Source organism: Hevea brasiliensis, chromosome 18 (assembly GCF_030052815.1).
Source record: "Hevea brasiliensis isolate MT/VB/25A 57/8 chromosome 18, ASM3005281v1, whole genome shotgun sequence".
NCBI classification, from domain to species: Eukaryota; Viridiplantae; Streptophyta; class Magnoliopsida; order Malpighiales; family Euphorbiaceae; genus Hevea; species Hevea brasiliensis.
Genome location: NC_079510.1, coordinates 6,406,389 through 6,429,159, shown reverse-complemented (window position 1 = coordinate 6,429,159; position 22,771 = coordinate 6,406,389).

The following is a 22,771-nucleotide window of genomic DNA, read 5'->3' as shown; positions in this document are numbered from 1 at the left end:
AATCTTACTTGCATATGCATCATATATGAATTTTAAACTTTTTCAAATGGGTGTTAAAAGTGTTTTTCTAAATGGTCTTATTTGTAGGGAGATGTATTGTCACACCCTACCCCTCTGTAAGGCATAACATGATCCCGTAGTATACCTAATGAATTACCAACTTCGTCTACTGATAACCCATTAAATACACTACAAGGGATTTTAAAACTTTTCTTAATTCATTTTACAGTGGTGAGCACTATTTACAGGTGTTAAAAACTTTTTGTGAACTGACTTGAAACAGTTAACACATTTAGACTATTAGTAATTTCTGTAAAAATTTTGGCAGAGTGCCATCTGTATTTTGGATAAAACAGTTCTTCAGAAAACCTGTAAAAGCACTTCAATATAATTCTCAATATCCACTTCAACAGTTAAACAACACAATTTCTTTTTCAACTCAAATCCACAATAATTTTTCAAAGACTGAGATAAAAGAAAGATAATACAATTTTTACAAGTCAAAATACTCATAATTTACTTTACAACTTCAATGTACAATTTTAATTTACAACTGCTCAAAACCAAGAATACTATGTACATACAGTGGTCATACATTACAGTACAAAATGCAGAATGTGGTATACTCATTATACCCAATAATCTCTCGCTGAATGCACTAGCAGCTTAGTCTGCTGCCCTGTCCGTCTATCTACCTGCGACAGCAATGGAAAGCTATCGCTGAGACAATGTCTCAGTGGTGCACAACATTAACAAATACAACTTTAAATCAATTTTCATAAATCATATAAATGATGGATACATAAAACCATAGTTAAATTCAAGACAATGAATGTCATAAGGAATTTAACACAATATCACATTAAATCTCAGTAATCAAAACATAGTTAAATTCAAAAGACAGTGAATGTCAATAAGAATTTAAACTCCAATTCACAATATCACGATAAATCTCAATAGTCAAAACATGGTTAAATTCAAAAGACAGTGAATGTCAATAAGAATTTAAACTCCATTTCACAAATTATCAAATCGCATAATAACACAATTTAGTCGAATAATTTAAGAATACAGTGTTGCCAATTCATTCACAACTTAAGCCATGACACAAAATTTCCGATCAATGCCGCGTTGTACACCACGACAAAGCAATCACAACCCCACTAATCGAAATCAATGAGGAAGGGAGCTAGCTATATAATGAGTACTCATCCGATCACCTCAACTGGTAAACCAGAGAGGGAGAAAAATAAACGATCACGACTCCATAAATGGGGAAGGAAAATAAACGATCACAACCCCATAAATGGAGAAGGAATGATATGATACTGTCATGCTAAGTGTGAACACAAAATCAATTCCAAACATTTTATTCAAATGATTCATGAGAATCCAATAAATTTCCAAAGTCATAATTTCATTCACAAAATGGCAACACAATTCATAAATAACTTCAATGTTCACAAATCACACTAAATAATTTTTTCCACAGTTTCAAACCATTTACAATGCTTTTCAAGCAATAAGTATCCATTCAAACACATTTCCATAATTAAAAACAATAATATACAAATAGTCATAATTTATTTTAATTGAAAAATTCAAAAGAAATAATTGTTGTGCACAAACCTCTGATATCTTTCTCCTGGTCTTAACTCAGTGTTTCCTTCCCTTTCCCTGAGTCTTTGCTAACTGAGAAACACAATTTGAAGTGTTTCAGTACTTAATTAAACTGTCTCTAACGATAATGCTTGATAATTAATTTACTGAATTCTATTATTTGCTTAGTCAACCTAATATGTCGACCCTCGATGCATTCTAGGTGAATTAGGTTTTAAGGTTACCAATATATCATATTCGATAGTCTTTTAAGGTTGGTACATGTTACCAAATTCATTTCCATGTATTTTGCATTTTCTTGTAATTTGCTGGATTCCGGGATACTAGTTTGACCTAGCCGAACGACCTAGTTCCCTCGGTTTTCGGGTTTCGGTCAAAACTACAAACTTGTAGATCTATGTCTTATGGAACGCGGGGCAAAATTTTAGGTCATTCTGAGTTATGTAGACCAAGTTATGGTCATTTTACTATTGCTGGTCAAATTGCACCAAAATTGGTCACTTTAGGTCATTTTAGGTTCGGCCAGTTTTTGGACCCGAACTTGTGCAAGCTGTTTGACTTGCTTATGGCCATTTCTGGGCTTTGGTGTCTCCATAAGACTTGTAGATATAGGTTTAACTATTCATGGTCAAAATTTCAGGTTAATTGGACCTGTTTTGAGTGAGTTATGGCCTAAACACTAACTGCTGCCCAAACGGTCAATTTTTAGGCCTCAATTGCACTTAATCTGGATTTGGTCATTTTTCAAGCTACCTTGCAAGCAGAATTTTGGCAAGCTTCCTTCATGAAATTTGGCACATTTTGTACCTAGTTTTACCTCCAATTGGTCTCATACCAATTGGAGCCACACACTCAAAGTTCTAGGCCTAAAACTCAAACTGCCTTATTGCATTTCTTTCATACACATCAAGGATCACTCCTAACACTTACCAAACTCAACATTCAAGTCTATTCTGGTTGTACCATAACCTAAACATAATTTACAATATTTTATAGGTCATTTTGGCAGCTTACAATTACATTCAACAAACACCATAAAGTGCAGAATTTTTTAACTCAATTTCAACAATTCAAGCACATAACCATAACATTTTTTTCATGTCCAACTTCACACCATCATATATACACTCAAACTGCCATAACATCCAACACAAGTCAACATTAATATATCATAAACCAAGCATGAATTCCAGCATTCTTCAAGAGTCAACAACCTACCGCATTAGTGCATTTACAATCCATTAATTTCCAAGCTTCAAATTTCAATTCACATTTATATATACTAAGTATACATCACCTAAACAATTTCCTACACAATATACATTTAATCAATCATTTAATTCATCATTTACAAGCAAAAATAAACTGCCTTCAAAGTGTTTCCATGGCTACCAAAAGTACACATCCCCATTCAACATCAAACCTCAAAAATTTCTCCATAAATCAAACACCCATAACATCCTTACAAACTTTAATTAAACAATAATAAAAAACACAAACTTACCACTTTGGAAATTCTTCAAAACCTCACCAAAACTTCTTAAAATTGCTATCAAACTCTTCCTTGTGATGTGGGGATAAACTTTAATGAAGCAACCTTGGTGTTTGGAGGTGGAATGGAGGGGATGTGGGAGCTTGAATCAAATGCGGCAATGGAGGATTTGGGAGCTTTTCACTACAGCAATGGTGGTTTTGAAGGTTGAAGATGAAGTATGAGTGGAGTAATCTGCCCACTTAATGCATATTATAATCCTTAGTGGTCCACTCACATAAATTAAATCATATTATATGTTTTAATTGATAATTACTCTATTTACCCTCCATTTTTGCTATTTACATTAGGTACTCCTAAATTAATTTTTCATTATATTTTCCAAGTGTAATATTATTTATTTTTAATGGACATTTAGGTCAAAAGACAACTCGGGATGTCAAATGACCACAATGCCCCTGTTCGGGTTGCATTCCCAATTTTTTGGTAACACCGGGTTTTGTCCATTTTTTGATTTCTCACTTTTCTTTGTACTAATTATTTAATTTTTATTTGATATTTCTAATGATATTTATACTTCAATAAATATTTATTTGAGTCCTAAAAATATTTTCCAGGGTTCCCTGCAGTCCAGGGCTAGTCAACGGTCCACGCCGTGACTTCCCGATGCGGTCACCCATCGCTAGGGTTCTCGGCTCGCTTAACTTGATTGCATTTCTTTACTATTATTTTTCCTTTGTTTTTCTTGTATTTTCTTTTCTTGTATTTCATTATTTTATGTCTCCTCACTCATATTGAAGTGTAGTTCTAGGCATCCTAGCTGTTCGGACAACACTGGTCACCGGAACAGTAGAATGCACTACCAAACTTAGGGGTGTTACATGTATGTTAAGCAACCTCTCGGTTTTGAAAATCATGAGTTTCGAAATCATATGTTTAAATTAACTAAAGCCTTGTATGGTTTCAAATAAGCTCCTAGAGCTTGGTATGAAAGGCTTAGTAACTTTCTTTTGCAAAATAGTTTTTCAAAAGGAACAGTTGATACAACACTTTTTGTTAAAAATTATGAAAATGACATCCTTATAAGATAAATATATGTTGATGATATTATATTTTGCTCTACTAATGAGTGTTTATGTGAAGAGTTTGCTAATACTATAAAGAGTAAGTTTGAGATGAGCATGATGGGAGAACTCAAGTTCTTCCTTGGCCTTCAAATCAAGCAAGCTAAGGATGGCATCTTCATCAACCAAGCCAAGTACACTAAAAAATTGATCAAGAGGTTTAGGGTGGACAATAGCAAGCCACGTAGAATTCCAATAAGCATAAAAACCAAGATTGACAAGGATGAAAAAGGAAAACCGATTAATGAAAAGCTCCATAGAGATATGATCAGTTGTCTTTTATACCTCACAGCTAATAGACCAGATATTATGTTTTCCATGTGTTTAATGCACATTTTCAATCATGTCCTAAAGAGTCTCATTTGCATGTTGTTAAATGCATTCTCATATACTTGAGTGGTATATTGTATTTGTTAGTAGTATACCCTAGAGCATATCATTTAGTATGTATCTTGTACACATTTTTATTAATAAAAGGCATTTTCACTTTTCCGTTTATATAATATATTTATGTGTAATAGAAAAGGTCCATTGATATTTTGTTAGAAATTCTATTCTTAAGTTGTTAAGAATATGAGTGATAGTATTTCTAGCACAAGGTATCATAAATAGGTTCACAATCGATGATACTTCACAATAAGGACATGACTTATCCAGATAGATTGTAATCATATTTATATGAGATGTAAATAAGATGGAATGGTGAGTCTCATGCTATATGACAAACATGATAGGCACTTATACATGATAAGTAGATCGAACCAGTGACACTTATGAAAAGCACATGGAGTTTACTCTTGTCAATGTATTGTAAATCATATCAGTGCATATAATTTTTAGACCTGAGATAGTATAGTTATCTTATATATAGGTGGTTTGAGTTTGATACTGCTTTCATACTTGTACTGTGTATGGGTATATGGGCATGTGTTGGCTCCTACTAGTTATATATGGAGGTAGGTATTGATCAAGATGGAATCTGTTCCTCTAAGTAAATAGGGATAAAATCCTATGTTCATTTAATTGTTCTTAATGTTTCAAGTTCCTGGCCAAGACTGATAGATTTAATCAGAAAAGAGTTTCTGATGAGAAAATCTTTTAATCAAGACTAGAATTAAAAGAGAACATAATATTCATAGCAAATGGGGTTTGACATAAACCATGACTCCAGCTTGAGTTGGGATTTTGTAACAGAAAGATTTTAGTGCATGGTAACATATGATTATAGGTTCATTTAAGGTAAACCTTATTACTAATTGGGTGGCCATGGCATGCTATGCTAGGTATTAACCATGATCTATGAGGTGCATAAAATGATTTAGAAAAATCATTTATGGTAAGAAAGAGTTCTGATGATATTAAGAGTTGATATCATGTCTCATTGCCAATTAGTGATGAGCCTAGTAAGTCACACACATACATAAGTAATCACCCAATTAAATATGATTTAATTAATTAATTAAGGAGTTTAATTGATTAATTAAATATGTTTGGTTTGCAATTAAATTGCAAAGTCCCTATCATGGCTTGAAACCAAATCTAGGTTATTAAATGTATAGTATAAGTTAAATTTATATTTAAAGTGTTTAAATATGAATTTAATTAATGAGAAATTAATTAATAGAGATTAATTAATTTATTTATATTTGATATAAATTGATTAGAAGAAGAGAAATAATTATTTTGGGTTGAGAACTCAAAATTAAGACGCAGGGGTATTTTGGTCATTTCACAGGGTGACATGTGGCACCATGAGATGGTGACACATGGCACTACACATAAGCTTGCCAAATGTCTTTTAATCATGTAAGATGATTAAAGTCAAGATTAAATATTGGTTTGACACTTGGCACAATGTGATTGGGTCAATTAAAACCTAGAGCCAATCAGAAGGTGACATCTGGCAAGGGTTTTAAGTAGTGACCTAGCTATATAAGTGTAAGGATGAAAGAATAAAATACACAAGCTGCCATTCTCTCTTTGTGCCGCCACCCTTGGCTGCCCTCTCCCCTCTTCTTCTTCATCTCTCATCAATTCAAAGAGATTAACAAACAATTTCTTGAATTAAAAATACTAGAAATTGTTTCTAGTGTCCTGTTTACATCTGTAATCTCTTAAAAGGCAAAACTTGATTTTCCAATTCATAGAAAAAGCTTTAGAAGCTATTCAAGGGCTGCCATAGGTGATCTTGGTGTGGACAAGCTAGGGGGATAACATCCGGTGTTCTAAAGACGCAACCCAAAGGTGCCAAACACACAGCAGTGCATCAAAAGGTTAGTGCACTTGTTCTTGATCTAATTTAGGGTTTTAATGGATTAATCTATTAATTCTAAAATCTTAAATGGCAAATGTAGATCCAAAAATATATTAAAAGAGTTTTAATATGCTGTTTATCATTGAAATCAAACAGATAAAAATAAATCTTGCATGATGCATGTGACCCTAGAAGAAAAATTTTGAATTTCAATGATCTAAACTTGTGTTTTTCATGCTTTTGCTCCTTCAGCATTTAAGTTTATGGTGCCCTAGTAATATATCTTTTAACTTATGTTCCTACTTAGATGCAGACTTTACCTAAAGCATCATTAATAGGAAGAGTACCTCAAATACTTGCCAACTCCTAGGACATTTTTTAACTTCCTGGTGTAGTAAGAAATAAAACTCAGTTGCACTTTCTACCATTGAAGCTGAATATGTGGCTGCTGATCTTTATTGTAGTCAAGTTATTTGGATTAAACAATAATTAAGAGACTTCAAAGTATCTCTTGGTCACATTCCTATTAAATGTGATAATACAAATGTAATCAATTTAATCACAAACCTCATATAACATTCTAAAACCAAGCATACAGACGTTAGACGTCATTTCATTCATAATCATGTATTGAATGGTGATGTTGTTCTTGAGTTTGTTGATACAAATAACTAATTAGCTAATATCTTCACAAAACCCTTGTGTGAAGATAGATTTAATTTCATTAAGAGAGAATTAAGGATGCTTGATAGTCATGTTACTTGAATTTGTAATGTTATATTTATTCCTTGTGTATATGCTCTTTTGAAATTTTTTATTTAATCATTGTATTTTTTTTATTTTAAGTTTTGTCTCAATGTTTTTAAAATTTTTATGTGTAAAGTGTTTTAATTATTTAAAAAGAAAAGTTTTTTTTTAAAGTTATTTTAGCCTTGTAAATCTATTTTTCAAGCCGAACTTATCCCTTTTGTCAGTCGAAGTGATTCTTGCATTTTACATTTTCGGGTAGTGAGCAAAGTGGCAAGCAGCAATCGAAAACTTTTAAAGTTAATTTTTTTAAAAAAATTCTAAAATTCAAGTTGCGACAGCCAAAACTTAGTATTTTGGTAGCCGAACCTCTTATTTCAAGTTTTTTAAAAATGGGCAGTTAAGGTTGTGATAGGCCAAACCCAGTGTTTCGGTAGCTAAACCTAGACTTTTTAAAACCTCCTTTCCCTCTTTTTGACTTTTTCATTCTCTTTCTTCGCTCTCTCTCGTGTTTTTTCTCTCCCAACATTTCTTTCATTTCTTCCTTACTAGTCTTTTTTCTCTTCAAAACCCACCAAACTTTCTTCTTAGGACTAGAATCTCTCAGGTTTAGCTTGTGTTCTTAAGTGCCTTAAGCTTCTCTAGGGTTTTTACCTTCCTTTCGAGCACATTTAGGTTTTTTTTTTTCCCATCTTTTATTTATTTATTTTTTTAATATCTTATTGTAACCTTTCTTTTATACTTATTACTTAATGCATTTGTGATAATTAGAAACTATCTCCAATTAGGGTTTTGGATTGCTTTATACAAGTTTTTCCCAATTTTGGTTCTCTCTCTATTAGGTAAGCACTCGATTTTTTCTTTTGAGCATACCTATGATAAATACATGATAATCCTGTGCTTTGCCTTTCCTTTTTTAATTTGAGCTATCAAATTTGAGTTTGGTTTATTATTGAGTTTTTTGTGTAATGAACATAGGCTTATTAACTGTGTTATAGAAATTTACTTGCTTTTAGACATTGAATTGAGAATATATCTGCTAAAATGTTGTTTTACTTGCACAACATGCCAAAACCTAGAGACACTTGGTTTATGTCTTATAGATGTACATTGCTTTCATACCAAAAGTGTGTACTTAAGATAGCCGGATTAATTATAAGGCTTAGGTTTACTATTTGATCACTGAAAAATGCAATTTTTTGGTTTTAAAAATGCCCCGTTGATGATATATATGCTTTTATTGGCATAGCATCCTATAATTTGCATATTTGATTAATTTGTGGATGAGTGCAACATAGATATATAACCTCTTGAACTTGCTTATTTCTATCTAGTATTCTTTTTTTTTTTTTTAAGTTTCTAGGAAAACTTGTCCTTATGCATGTTGATCCTATGAATTCAATACCTCTTTTAATTATTTGCTACTATGTTTCCTTTAATTAGATGTATTGACATCATGTTGCTATGGTTGTTGTTTGAGCTCTGCATAGCTTTTGGTTATATAAATTGGTTTGTTTATGCTTCTTAAAATAACAAACTATGATAATGTGAGTCCTATAAAAGCACACTGCTGTTATAACCAAACTTGTACACCTATGCTATTGGTTTCTCACTGCTACATACCTACTCCTCATACTATGACACTTCACTCATTACCTTGACTTACTAACTGTCTATATGCAAAATGTTTTCCTTAACACATTATAAAAATTATTTTGCTTTTCACATCCTTATTTTGTTAACACTAGTTAACTTTATATTAGTGACTAATGCTAGTTTGAATTTTAAAATTCTTTTGGTCATGCAAATTAGATTGGTTATACTTTTTGAAATATTTGCCTATACTTGGTATGGCCTTGTCTTGGTATATGGGTTACTTTGGTTAAAGTGAAGTTGCTCTTGCCTTTTACCTTTAAGTTTGAGTTGTACCACCTCAAGTTAACATGATTTGTATAAAATTATTGTTAATTTCTCTGTTTTAACTTGTGATACTTTTTTACTTCTTATGATTTGGTTTGGATATCTTTTTGGTGTTTAGCCAAGTGTTGTTATAATTTGTCTTCGAAAAGGCCTTCCCATGTTTATTGTGTGTAGATTTCTATCTCTGCTTTCTTTCTTTGCTCTATGGGTCAAAAGAAGGCTTGTGGTAAGTGGCCTAGGGGAGAGTTTAGTAGAGGTCCCTAACTTACCCAACCTTTTCCAGCCTTTAAGTATCTTATATTGACTAAGAACTCTAGGTAGTATGCTCCTTTCACTAGATGTTTTGTTCACTCGAGTCAACCCATTAACCCAGATTGTGTCCCTCACTTCACCTCACATAGGTTTCTACAACCCTTTCTAGCTCAGGGGTGGGATTTGCTTATCACCACACCTGGACCTACCCATGAGAACCTTGTTAGAGATTTTTATGCTTACCTACACACACTTCGTCAATCCAACCCTCCTACACTTGTCAATTATGTAAACCAATGCAGAGTTAAAATTTCACTTGTTGTCCTAGCTGAGATTCTAGGAATACCCAACACTGACGAGGTTGTCAACAACACTTACCAGTGGATCACTGAACCATTCTCTCTTGAGGATTAGGTTAGAATTGTATCTTAGGGTTACCATGCTGGAACCCTGTATGTTTACCTGTTGCTCATCTAGGTTCTATCCCTAAGGTAGTTTATCACATTCTTACCTATGAGATCATCTCTCAGGCTGAACATAGATCTGACCTCACTTATGCTGATATGTTTGTCATGTCTTGCCTTTTAGAGCAACGTCCTCTAAACTTGCCTATACTTATGATTCATACCATGACCAAAGCTCTTAGGTACTCATTTGCCTATCTCCCCTATGGTCGTCTAATCATTAGGCTTCTTAGGGTGCTTAGGGTAGACCCCGATACTAAGGTTACTATAACCATCCTAGATACAATGGTTACCACACCATGGATACTCTATCGCACATAGGGCTTAGTGTCTATGCGGCTAACTATGAGCATGCTAAAAGAGATAGATCCACATTAGACCATAGCCTTAGCACACACTAGTGGGAGCTTCTTCTATTTAGGCTGGTGTAATCGCAGCCATAGCCACAGCAGGACCCAATGGTACAACTAATCAGGGTGAGTCCTCACAAACTTTTCACGACATATATGATGCCCTGGCTTGTTTAGAGCTCAGGTCTATCCAGATGGAGGATAGACTACAGAGGATGGAGGATCGTCTGCTTCACCATTAGCAGTTTATGGAGGACCAGCTGGCCCAAATTTTCTTTCTACTCTAGCATATGGCCTATGGTGTTCCTCCATTAGATACAACTGCTCCACCACCTTCAGAGTCTTGACATCTTTTCTATTGTCTTTTGCTGCTTTTTTTGTACATCTTTCTCTTTGGTGAGTGTTTTGATGATGCTAAAAGGGGAGATATGTAGATAGTGGATGTTTTTTTGGTCTCATAGATGTTTTAGCTAGCGGATGTATAGTTATAGGTTTTACACATCTCATGGATATTTTAGCTAGCAGATGTATAGTTATAGGTTTTATACATGCTTATAATTGCAATACATGCTTTTGGCTACATTGGCTTTTTGGATGATGATTATTCTTCTTGATATATTTATGATATATTGAATCATATATTGGCTTACTCTCTTATTGAATTGTTTTTGATCTAGTAATACTTTTTGCATGATCATTCATTTAGAACTCAAGACATCATGCTATTGTATTTATTAAGTCAAAATCTCTCTTATGTGCTCTCCTAATTTTATTTATTAAGGTATAAATTGTTTTTGTAAGGGGGAGAATTTTTGAAAAACACATAATTTTTTAAAAACATACATTTCACTTATACTTAATTTCTTTCATCCACTAATTATTTGTCATCTTCAAAAAGGGAGAGATTGTTGGACCTAGGGGTCCTAATCCATGTTTTGATGACAATAAATAATTAGTGTGCTACTAATCTACCTTGAAAGTGTTTGTGCTTAGACAATAGGTTTCAAATTCAAAATTGTGAAATTACTACAAAATCAAGATTAAAAAAGAATAAAATTTGAAGCAAAGATCATGAAGACTCTATAATGTAAATTTTTCTTTTTATATACTTTGTGAATCTCAATTAATTGATTGTGTTGGTTCAAGTCTAGGTATTTTCAAAATTATTTAGTGTCTTTGTTTTTACCTATTCCTTGACCAAGCGGGAGTGAAATAAAATTTTCATTCTTGAGAAATACAAAATTATATTTTGATTATGTTTTTGATGGAAAATTATTGAATTAGCTTTTTGACGATTCAAATGGATCAAAAATCTAGTTTGCGGACAAAAAGTTATGCATTTTTTAAGCTTATGTGCATTTCAGTCTAGTGGGCACTTCAGCAGCCGAAGTTAAGTTTTTAAACTTAAGTTTTTGACGCTCCAACTTTTGGTAACTGAAGTAAGGGACTTTGGCAGCCGAACCTGAGTTTTTGCAACCCGATAAAATGGGATTTTGGGTGATTAAACTACTATATTTACATTTAATGCACCCCAACAGTTATTTTCTTACTAAAACTATAAATAGAGATTATTTATGACTGGAGGAAAAGAATAACAATTAATGTTTTTGATAATTTATTGAGTTTTAAAGCTTTTCCCTACTTTTTCTCTCTAGAACTTGAGCTTCCACAATTAAATCTTAAGAGCTTATTTGTTGAGCTATAATTTGTGAGTTTTGAGAGTGAGTTTAAAGTTTTTGAGAGTATTTATTATGTAACATCCCTATTTGCATAACCTGATAAATTACATTGTTCCAGTGACCAGTGTCAGTCCGAACAATTAAGAGGATTAGAACTATATTTAAGACACCTAGAAAAGTCCTGAATGAAAATAAATAGTGAGTACCAGATAGTGAAGTATAAATAAGAAAAACAAAGTATAAAAAGTTAAATGAGCCGATGGTCACAGCGATGGGTGACCTTCCCGGGAAGTGACTGTGAGGTCAGTCCTAACTCAAATTTTGAACGGGAAATTATGACGCTGCAGTCCTAAGGACTATTGCAAAAGTAGTGGAAAAGAGAAAATCACAGAAAAGGGTTGATAAAAAGGTCAAATAATTATGTTAGGACTCTGAAAGAAATACCAGATTATTTACAAACCGGATCAATCCAGCGAGAGACAATTTGGTCAATTCACCCCTAGAGGTGACTCTTGACCTAACTGTCCAATAACATTGGAGAAATAAAAATTTTGGAATGTAAAATTAAATTAAAGAACTATGGAAAAATAAAGGAAAAAGGAAAAAGAAAAGAAAAGGATTTATGACCTCATCCTTGTGACATCATACATGATGTCAAAAATATAATTAAATTAATTTAATTTTGACTAAGTCAAAATACAAGATAAATACATAAAATTGAAAAAGAAAATGTGTCTTCTTTCTCCCATAAGTGCCGTCCCTTCCTCCTCTCTCTTCTCTCTCTTTTCTCACCCAAATCCTCCATTAACACTCACTTTAAGCTTGAGTACATCCCAAATTCAGCCACTAATCCCTTAGTTTCTCAAACTAAAACTTTGTTTTGAGTTTTGAAAAGAAGCTTGATCAAGAAAAAAAGGAAGAAAAGTGGAAGAATTGAGAGTTGGAACTTCAATGTAAAGGTTAGTAATTTAAACTTGTAAATTGTAGTTAAATTATGCTTATGTATGCGAATTAAACTTAGAATGAAAGTGAAATCCAAACAAAAACAATTATGGGGGACCAATTGTGTAATTTGGCCAGCCTATGGTGGGAGTAGAAATTGCATGATTTTGAGGAAATTAAAGATGTAATTGAGTTGAATTAAGTGTGTAGATGTTGAGTATTTACTTTAATTGCATTAAATGGGACAAATTCAAAAATTAGGGTTCTTGGCACGTAGGGTTTGAGGAAAAATTTAGAGAAAATTGGTAATTGATGTATTGAAACATAATTGAGGTTTGAAATAGTCATTTGGAGTCATTTGGGATGTATTTGAATGAGTGAAACTGAAGTGCAATTCATATTAGTTAGGGGTCCCAATCTGGCAGTTTGACCTAGGTCCCTTTCAGGGACCAAAACTAAAATTCCGCTAACCCAATTGGTGTGAGGCCAATTGGGAATGAAATTAGACACATAAACACATAATTTTCATTTAGAAACTATGCCCAGAAAGTGACTCTAAGTTAGTGAACAATTAGGTCAAATCCGGAATTGGCACACTGCCACTGTACAAAAATGATCAAATAAACAGTATTTGTTCATTTTGCCATAACATGGGCTAGACAGGTCCAAATGACCTGATCTTTGTGGCATTGGAAAGGTATGACATAGCACTACAACTTTCATGGAGAACATCAACCCAAATTCTGCTCATAACCAAGTGAAATTGCCACCCAAAGTTAGTTGTCTAAAACTGCCAGAACCAATTAGAAGCCCAGAAATTATGGATAACACCAATCCGGCCAGCCTTAGTTAAATGGCCATATCTTAGGTTACAAAACTCCAAATGGAGTGATTAAAAAAATAATAAAGTTAAGACAATAAGGAACAACTTTGATAAAGGACACTTAGCCAAATTTTCATAGAAATTAGACCAATGGAATAGTGCAAAACAGGGCACTAAAATTGAAAATTTGAATTTTCTCTTAGGAGACTTAGAAATTGAAATAGCAACCAAGGTCAACAAATTAGGCACTCAAAATGTGGTATGTGAGTATAATTGGAATTCACATACCTATTAAGCATAAGAAAGTCAACAATTTGAGCAAAATAGTACCATGAATAGTAATCCCAAAATGCAAAGTTTAGAAAATGCCAATTTAGGCCTATATAGAGATACAATTAAATAAATATGAAATAAATTATTGGATTTGTTATAAGATAAGATACTGAAACACTATAAATTGCGTGTTTCAGCTGAAAAAGACCTAGAAAAGGATAAGGCAAACTGAGTCAAGGCCTAGAGGCAACTCACATCAGGTTTGTGCACAAAAATTCTTTTAAATTATAGTTTTCACATTGAAAATTGATTTGTTATACATTGTGAATGTGTTTTGTTTATTATGAATTTCGAGAATGTTGTGTTGCCTATTTTACAATGGAAATTTTGAATGAAAATTATTTATTGATTTGTATTAAATATTTGAACAATATGATTTTGAATTTGATTTTGGCCTTGGAAATTTTATTTAAAAATTTATGTGTTGCCCACTTTAGAAATGGAGATTTGAAATAAAGTTTGTTTGATTGTTGTATCAATTATAATTGAACATTATGGTTTTAAATTGTTTTTTATTCACACTTGGCATGGCAGTCCCTTACTATGTTCCTCCTCCACTTGTGGGGTTAAGTTTGATATTTGATTATATTCCTCCCTCTCTGGCTTGCCAATCTGAGGTGAGTTTGGATGAGTACTCATTAGCTAGCTAGCCACCTCCCTCATTGATATCGGTTAGTGGGGTGAGTTTGCCTTGTCGTGGTGTACAACACGGCATATTTGGAAATTTTGGCCTAAGTTATGTTATTGATTGGCAACATTGTGTTTATCAAATTGATTGATCAAATTTGTGTTATATTGAGCTTTGAAAATTGTGAAATATTTAAAATGTGATTTGAAAATTGTGTAATGTTTAAATTATGATTTGGCAATGAATGATTTATGTTCAGCTTTTTAAATTTTATTGTGCACCACTGAGTAAAATTTGCTCAGCGATAGCTTTATTTTACTGTCGCAGATAGGGAAAATGACATAGCAGCAGAGTGAGCTGCTACAGAAATAGGGGAGCACAGTTTGAAGATTTTGTACGGGTATTTATCTATACCCTTGTAAATTTGACTTGATGTAAATAATCTTTTGTTCATATGTATCTAAGTAGTTAGATGAGCAGTTGTACATTAAAGTTTGTAATAATATTATTTTTTATTTTCCTTTGTAAATTAAGACTTGTGTATGTAAATTTAATTTAATGCAATGTTTATGAGTTTATCGAATTATTTTGAAAAATTTTTTAGTTGTGAATTTTGAATTGAAATTTCGTTGAATTGTATTGATTTGAGAATATATTGGCGGTTGGGGTTAAGAAAAAAAATTATTGGGAGTATTTTCATAGGTTTTGAAGAACTGGTTTTTCCCAATTATAGATGGCACTCTGCTGAAATTTTTATAAAATTTGCGGAACTTTAAATTGATTAAAAATTTGATATGTGGTTTAACTTCAAATAAAAGTTTTTAATTCCTACTAAAAGTGCTCGCCACCTTCAAAAAGTAAGGAAATTGTTTTAAAATCCCTTATAGTGTATTTAATGGGTTATCGATAGGTAAAGTTCGGTAATTCATTAAGTATACTACGGGATCATATTATACCTTACAGAGGGGTAAGGTGTGACATATTATATTTTGAGTGTGATAGAGCATTAAGTTGCTCTTGTGAGAAAAGAGATTTTTAAAAGAGCAAGGATTTGCTCTTATAATTTTGTAAGGGGTTTATTCTTCACCCAAAGAAGAAAGATTAGTGGAGTTAAATCTTATAGAGGGCTTTAAGGAGAAGTCGTAGGCTTGGGCTAAACCTCTATAAATAGATTATTTTTTCTTTCTTTCCCTTCTTTCTTTCTTATGCCTATTTTTTCATTAATTTCTCTTTATCACAAAAAATTTTAATTTCTGCCCAATTTATCCCCCTCTTGGGTTGCTACAAAGGATAACAAAGCTCTTCTATTTTATTTTATAGGAAACAATTCTCTGACACATGCATTTATAGCAACCTGCTGGCAAGCACATTCTCATATAATCATACATTAGTCGTACATGCCTACACCATAGACATAAACATGCAACCATAAATACACCAAAACAATTTACTTACATGACACTAAGACATAACATAAGGACATAATGGGAACTAAAACTTATACCTATGACATTGCATATATATATATATATATATATATATACTTCCAAAGGAAATACCTCATGACACTTTTGTTTAAGAGCTTGCCACGTGTCACATTCCATTAATAATTATTTTATACTAATTACTATTTTTTCTTTTTTATTTCTCTTTAATAATTATTATTATTTACGATACTACCTTAACATTTATGATTTAAATTATTATTTTCTTGAAACTTTGACTTTTAAAAATTAAGACATTTTTTTATTAAATGTAACATTTAAAAATTATTTATATTTCTTTATAAGTTTATTTATGTAAAAATATTATTTACCACATGTCACTCTCTATAATAATAATAATAATAATAATAATAATAATAATAATAATAATAATAATAATAATAATAATTGTTTAAAATAAAAAATAATTTAAAATATAATAATAATAATAATAATAATAATAATAATAATAATAATAATAATAATAAGTCACTGATGGCCATTAATTTAAAGAAAATTAGCCATTAATTTATGATCTCATAATCAACTATGATATAATTTAATAACCTTAAATTATTTTATATTTTTAATAAATATTTTTATTATATTGTTATATTTTCTATTAGTTTTATTATCAAATCTTTATTAAAAATTTTGAGAGATAAACAATATAGTCTACATAAAAAATTATAAAAATAAAATGTAGATATTTGACTTATTTATAAATAGTATAGATTATTTTTTAAGTTAATAATTTAAAATTCTTTTTATTTTACTCTCCTAATATTAATTAATGCTTATTATTATCATTACGACAAACTTATGACCATTGAATTGAAACGATTAAGTAAATGAGAAATATTTTACTATTATAAGAATAAATTTAAATGTTTTTGTTATCATGTTTTAATTAAATAATATTTAACTATAAAATTAAATTTTTATTTAAATGATTTTTATTTGTTTGTTTATATGTAATATGTTATATGTGAAATTTGATACATATCAACCACTCTCCTCGCACCAAATATTTTCATATCATCTAAGTGCTCTCAAATCTTTTTTTAATTTACTCTATCTTTTTTATTATTTCTTTCAAAAGTTACTAGTTATTATTATCAAATTTATTTATTTAAACATATTTAATTAAAACTTTTTTATAAATTTTTTATTTAATATTTCTTAAATTTTTAATATTTTATTTCATTATAATTATATATTGAATGCAATTATAACTAATATTTTGATTATCTATATTTTATTATTATTAAATTTCAGTGAAATTATTTTTAAATTTTTATACATAAATTATCTTTTCACTATATTTTTATATAGAAGTAAAATTTTAAAAATAGATTAAAAATGTAATTATATTAAAAATTTAGCTACAAATAAAGATGATTAAAATTAAAATTATAATATCAAAATTATGATATCCGTCTTTTAAAAAATAATATGTATTTATAATATTTATTATATTAATAAAAAATAATAATATTTTAAAATTTTAATTTTTATGAAATATATTTATCTTATATCATCAATTTATGTAAAATGATAACTATTTTTATGAAAAAATTTATTTTATAAAATATATATCAGATTAATAGAAAATTTTACACTTTATAAAAATTTAAAGATATAATATTTTTAATAAAATAATATAATAAAATATTATTTTTAATTAATAATATTTTTATATATTTTCACTATTATTAAGATTAAATAATTCAATTCATTGTTAGTAATTTAATATATTTTTTATTTTACTAATAACAAAAAATATTATAGTTATATGTTTTTTAAATATCATTATTTACTCATTAATCTAATATATTTTCTATAATCTATCAAAAATAAATATCGATTTATATAAATTATGAGATAAAATATAAAAATTTCATGAAATTTTGTATTATTTTTTGAATAAAGTAATTTTATTATATTTTAAATGAAAGTAATCATGGAAACTGATATTAATATATGTATAAAAAGAATTAAATATGTATTTTAATTAATTACATCATAAATTAATTAAAAATTTATTATTATAATAGATAATAATTTATTTAAATTAAATTAAATAAGAGAAAAATTTTAGCTAAAAATTAATTTAATAGTAATAATTTATCTTATTTAGAATGTAATTAAAAAATAAAAATTATAAATTATCCATGCATAACATGGGCATCATATTAGTTTTTAGGCTAATTTTCATCCACCGTCCTTGAACTCTAGGGGTTGTTTCAATAAAGTATCTGAACTTCAATTTGTATCATAAAAATATTTAACTTTTAATTTTATATTAGCTAAAGTCCTTCTGGTCGGATTTATTTTAGAATTTTGGTCAAGTGCTGACCTGTACATTCCATGTTGACTTTAACATAATAAAATATTTTCTCTTTCTGACACGTGGTATTTTAATAATAAAAAATAAATTTCTCTCTCCATGATCTCTTTATCCTCTCTCTTCATTCCATGTGATAAAACCAAAATTAATAGCAAATCAAAACCACTTTTATTTCAATCAAAATCAATGTATGCACAGAAAAGAAAATCAACATTTAGAATAAAAAAAATTAAAATAATAAGAAATATAAATCATCATGCATCATAATACCTAGATACAATATCAATAATTTTTATAATATTTTAATCAAACCTAGATTTATGACAATAACCAGATGAGTGCATGAGAGAGAACGCAAATTTAATCAACACATTCATTACAATACCCATATGATTGGGTGAGAGAGAACCCAAATTCATTTACATCACAGAAGATATAAGAAAAAAAAAAGCCAAAGATTGAAAGAACCCACTTGCACAACATTGGAAAAGTTCATGAAACCCACATCTAAAAGGTATTTTGGATCGACAATTTACTTGGAGAGAGCAATAAGAAGGAATAACTTCAATTAACAATGGGATATTTCTAAACAATCAATTAAAAAAAAAAACTCTCTGGAGAAACATTCTACTGTAGCTAAAATTAAAGAAAGATCCAAAACCCATTCAACTGCAAAATTTTAGGCATCTATTTGCAAGGATTAAAGGCAATAAACCCATTTTCAATTCATAATGAAATGTGAACAAACGAACATTACAAAAAAAAAAAAAGAACTTTTTTAAGCAGAGTTTAGAAAAAAGAAAGAACCAATTACACTATACATCTTATATTGCCCATATCATAAATAGGATAAAATAAACAACAAGCGAGGTGACTGACAATGGATTGAAACCTAAAACTTTGAGCAAATTTATGGTGTTGGCTTTGCAGATCTGCAAACCAAACATCTCCTTGGAAGGGAGGCTTTAAATCTTTGAGCAAATGTTACTTTTATAGCATCAATTTTGAAACGGCATAGGATTGTGATGGATAAACAGATCTAGAGGATAAATTTAAACAACTATCCTTGAACTTATATAGTTATAATACTACAGTACTTTAACTTTAAAAAGCAACATAAAACTCTCTAAACTTTCAATTTTTGCACAGTAAAATCCCTCTGACTTTCAATTACTAATTTTTCAATTAGAAACTGATGTGAATAGCTCCCGCATGGCGCTTAGTCAACATTTCTCTCTCCTCTCTTATGCAAAGTGTAAAATTATTCTATTTACACATGAAGAATTATTCTGTCTATAGAGAGAAGAATAATTTAATTTGCACATGGCTTGAGGAAAAAAAAAGAGAAATATTAACTAAGCTCCATGCTGAAACTGTCCAGGTCAGCGTCTAACTGAAAAACTGGTAATTAGAGGTTAGAAGGATTTTCTTGTGTAAAATTTGAAAGTTGATAGGGTTTTATGTTACATTTTTAAGTTGAGGTACTATAATGTTACAACTAGATAAATTCAGGAACAATTATCAAAATTTATCCCAGATATAGATGAAGACTTGTTTGCCCATATTCATCACAATACCTAGACTTAATTACTAATTAGACTTGGGATGAGTTGACAAGGCGATGAGGCAATGTGCAACTGCAAGTGCAACGAGGTAGAAGTCATACTCTAAAGAGCTGTGTTTAGGGGCAATGTTAGAGAGAGAGAGAGAGAGAGAGAGAGAGAGAGAGAGAGAGAGCAGAGACATAATGGAGAGAGAGAAAGGATAGAGAGATAAGGGAGAGATAGAAAATATTATTTTATTATTAAAATGCTACCTAGCATGAGAAACATTTTTTAAATAGTTTTTATTACACTTAGACATGTCCACGTCAACAATCAGTCGGAGTACCTGTCGAAAAATGGCTTGAGGGACTTTATGTTATATTAAATTGAAGTTTAAGTATTTTTATAACACAAATTGAAGTTCAAGAACTTTATTGAAATAACCCCTAAAGTTCAAGGATGGTAGATGAAAATTAGCCCTAATTTTTACATAACTTAAAAGAATCTATGCTATTACACATTTGATTCCCTTCAATGCTGAAACCTTCTTAAGGTCTTGTGCATCTACTACCTACAAAACCTGTTTTCGTTGAGGGGGTGAGCTAGGAGACTCAGTAAGCATAAACTACTTAAACAATCACATTCTTTATTTTCATCTCATACATATGATGGATAAATTTCAATAACTGTCCCTGAACTTATAAAGTTGTAACATTATAGTCCTTTAACTTTAAAATGTAATATAAAATCTCTTAAACTTTCAAATTTTGCACCGTAAAATCACTTTAACTTTCAATTACTGATTTTTTAGTTAGAAACTAATGTGAATAGCTCCCGCATGGCCCTTAGTCAATATTTCTCTCTCTTCTCTTATGTAAAGTGTAAAATTATTCTCTTTATGCATAAAAAATTATTCTGTCTATAAAGAGAAAAATGATTCAATTTACATATGGCTTGAGAGAGAAAAGAGAAATACTGACTAAGATCCATGCTGGAACTATTTAAGTTAGCGTCTAACTGAAAAACTAGTAATTGGAGATTAGAGGGATTTTACTATGCAAAATTTGAAAGTTGATAGGATTTTATGTTACATTTTTAAGTTGAGGGATTGTAATATTACAACTAGATAAGTTCAGGGACAGTTGTCAAAATTTATCCTACATATGATTGTCAAACACATGAATGCAACAATCATAAATCATATGCAAACACAGTAGTCATGTCACTAGTTACTTTCCAACAATTCAATGTGTCCAACTCATACAGAGGCTCCTCAGGATTTCTCCTAATATATCTAATGTGCCTAGCTCATAGAGAGGTTTTTCAGGACTTTCGCTTAAAACATGACATGTGTCATGCACCAGGGACCTCGTAAAGATCTCACCTGGATTTATAAATCCATAACATACATAACATAATATAATAGTAACCATGGGGGAGTTAGTGGGTCATCAATAATCTACTCCACCTCATAAACAATTATGCAATTTCATCAAGTATGGGTCTAGTGCATGACATCCTAATATCAATGCAATTCATGATGCATGCTTATGCTAAAAGCATTAAATAAAGTAATTAATAGTAATTAAAATTAATTTTGAGCGGCTTATACGTACCTCTTGTGGAACTTACTCATTAATCTTTATCCCCTAAGTCTGGCAGGTAAATTAGACTCCACACATGACTCTTAGGATGTTCTGACATCACCGACTCAGGGCCTAACTGCCTTGGACTTAGATCACCATCTCTGATTAAGCGGTGAAAGAAATATCAAAACATAAATTTTATATTCTAGACTTCCTAAAAAACCATGTAAAAGACCTATAACCTATCCATTCTAGGTCCTTTTAGATCATTAAAACGGGTTTTGGAGCCTTAGAAACAAAGGGAGAAAAGGCCTGGCAGAACTAACATTAGCTATTGAAGTCAAGGACTTTGATTGTTGAAGTCTAGAACATTGGTTGTCCTTTTTGGGCAGTAGCTACTGTGACTGTCGAAGTCTTATGCCTTATTTATCCTTTTTGTTTATAAGTGACTACAGTTGCCAAAGTCTTGGACTTCCACTGTTAAACCTAAAAATTTTCTAGATTTTCTCCAAAAACTGCATACTTTGGCTATTAAACTAATGGTTTTTTATAGCTGAACCTGGGAATTTCCAAAATTTTCAAGTCGAATACTTGCATAATTTCACTTCCAACAACCTCAAAACCCAAGAAAATGCTCCAAAAAATAATCCAAACATTCTAACACATAACTAAGGCCTAAAACAACATGAAATTTAACTCAAAGTTCACATGCATCCATCATGAACATGAACTTCAAAGTTCAACCCAACTTTAAACAAGCATTAGCATGAAATCCTTAAATCCATCTAAGGAAGCTAGCCATCTTAGGCTTAAACACACTTCAAACTTAACAAAACTCATAACAAGACTTCAAACACCCAATATGTAATGCCCTAAGGAAACAAATTCTAGGGTTTTTTCATGAAATTCTCTCATCTCATGCAACCCTTCAAAACTTAAACCCAAGAAAAGTAAAAAAATTGAAGGAAAGATCTACCTCTTAATTGACTATGCCAAAGCAAGGAAGTTGGTGCCAATCTCCTTTCCTCAACTTGGATCGAAAAACCTTTCAACTTGCTTTCTTGTACTCCCCACAAAAAATCATAGATGCATGCAAGATTTCAACCAAAACTCTCAATTAGCAGTTGAGGGACTTGGGAAAAGAAAAGAAAGACTTAAAATAGAGATGGGGAAAGAGAA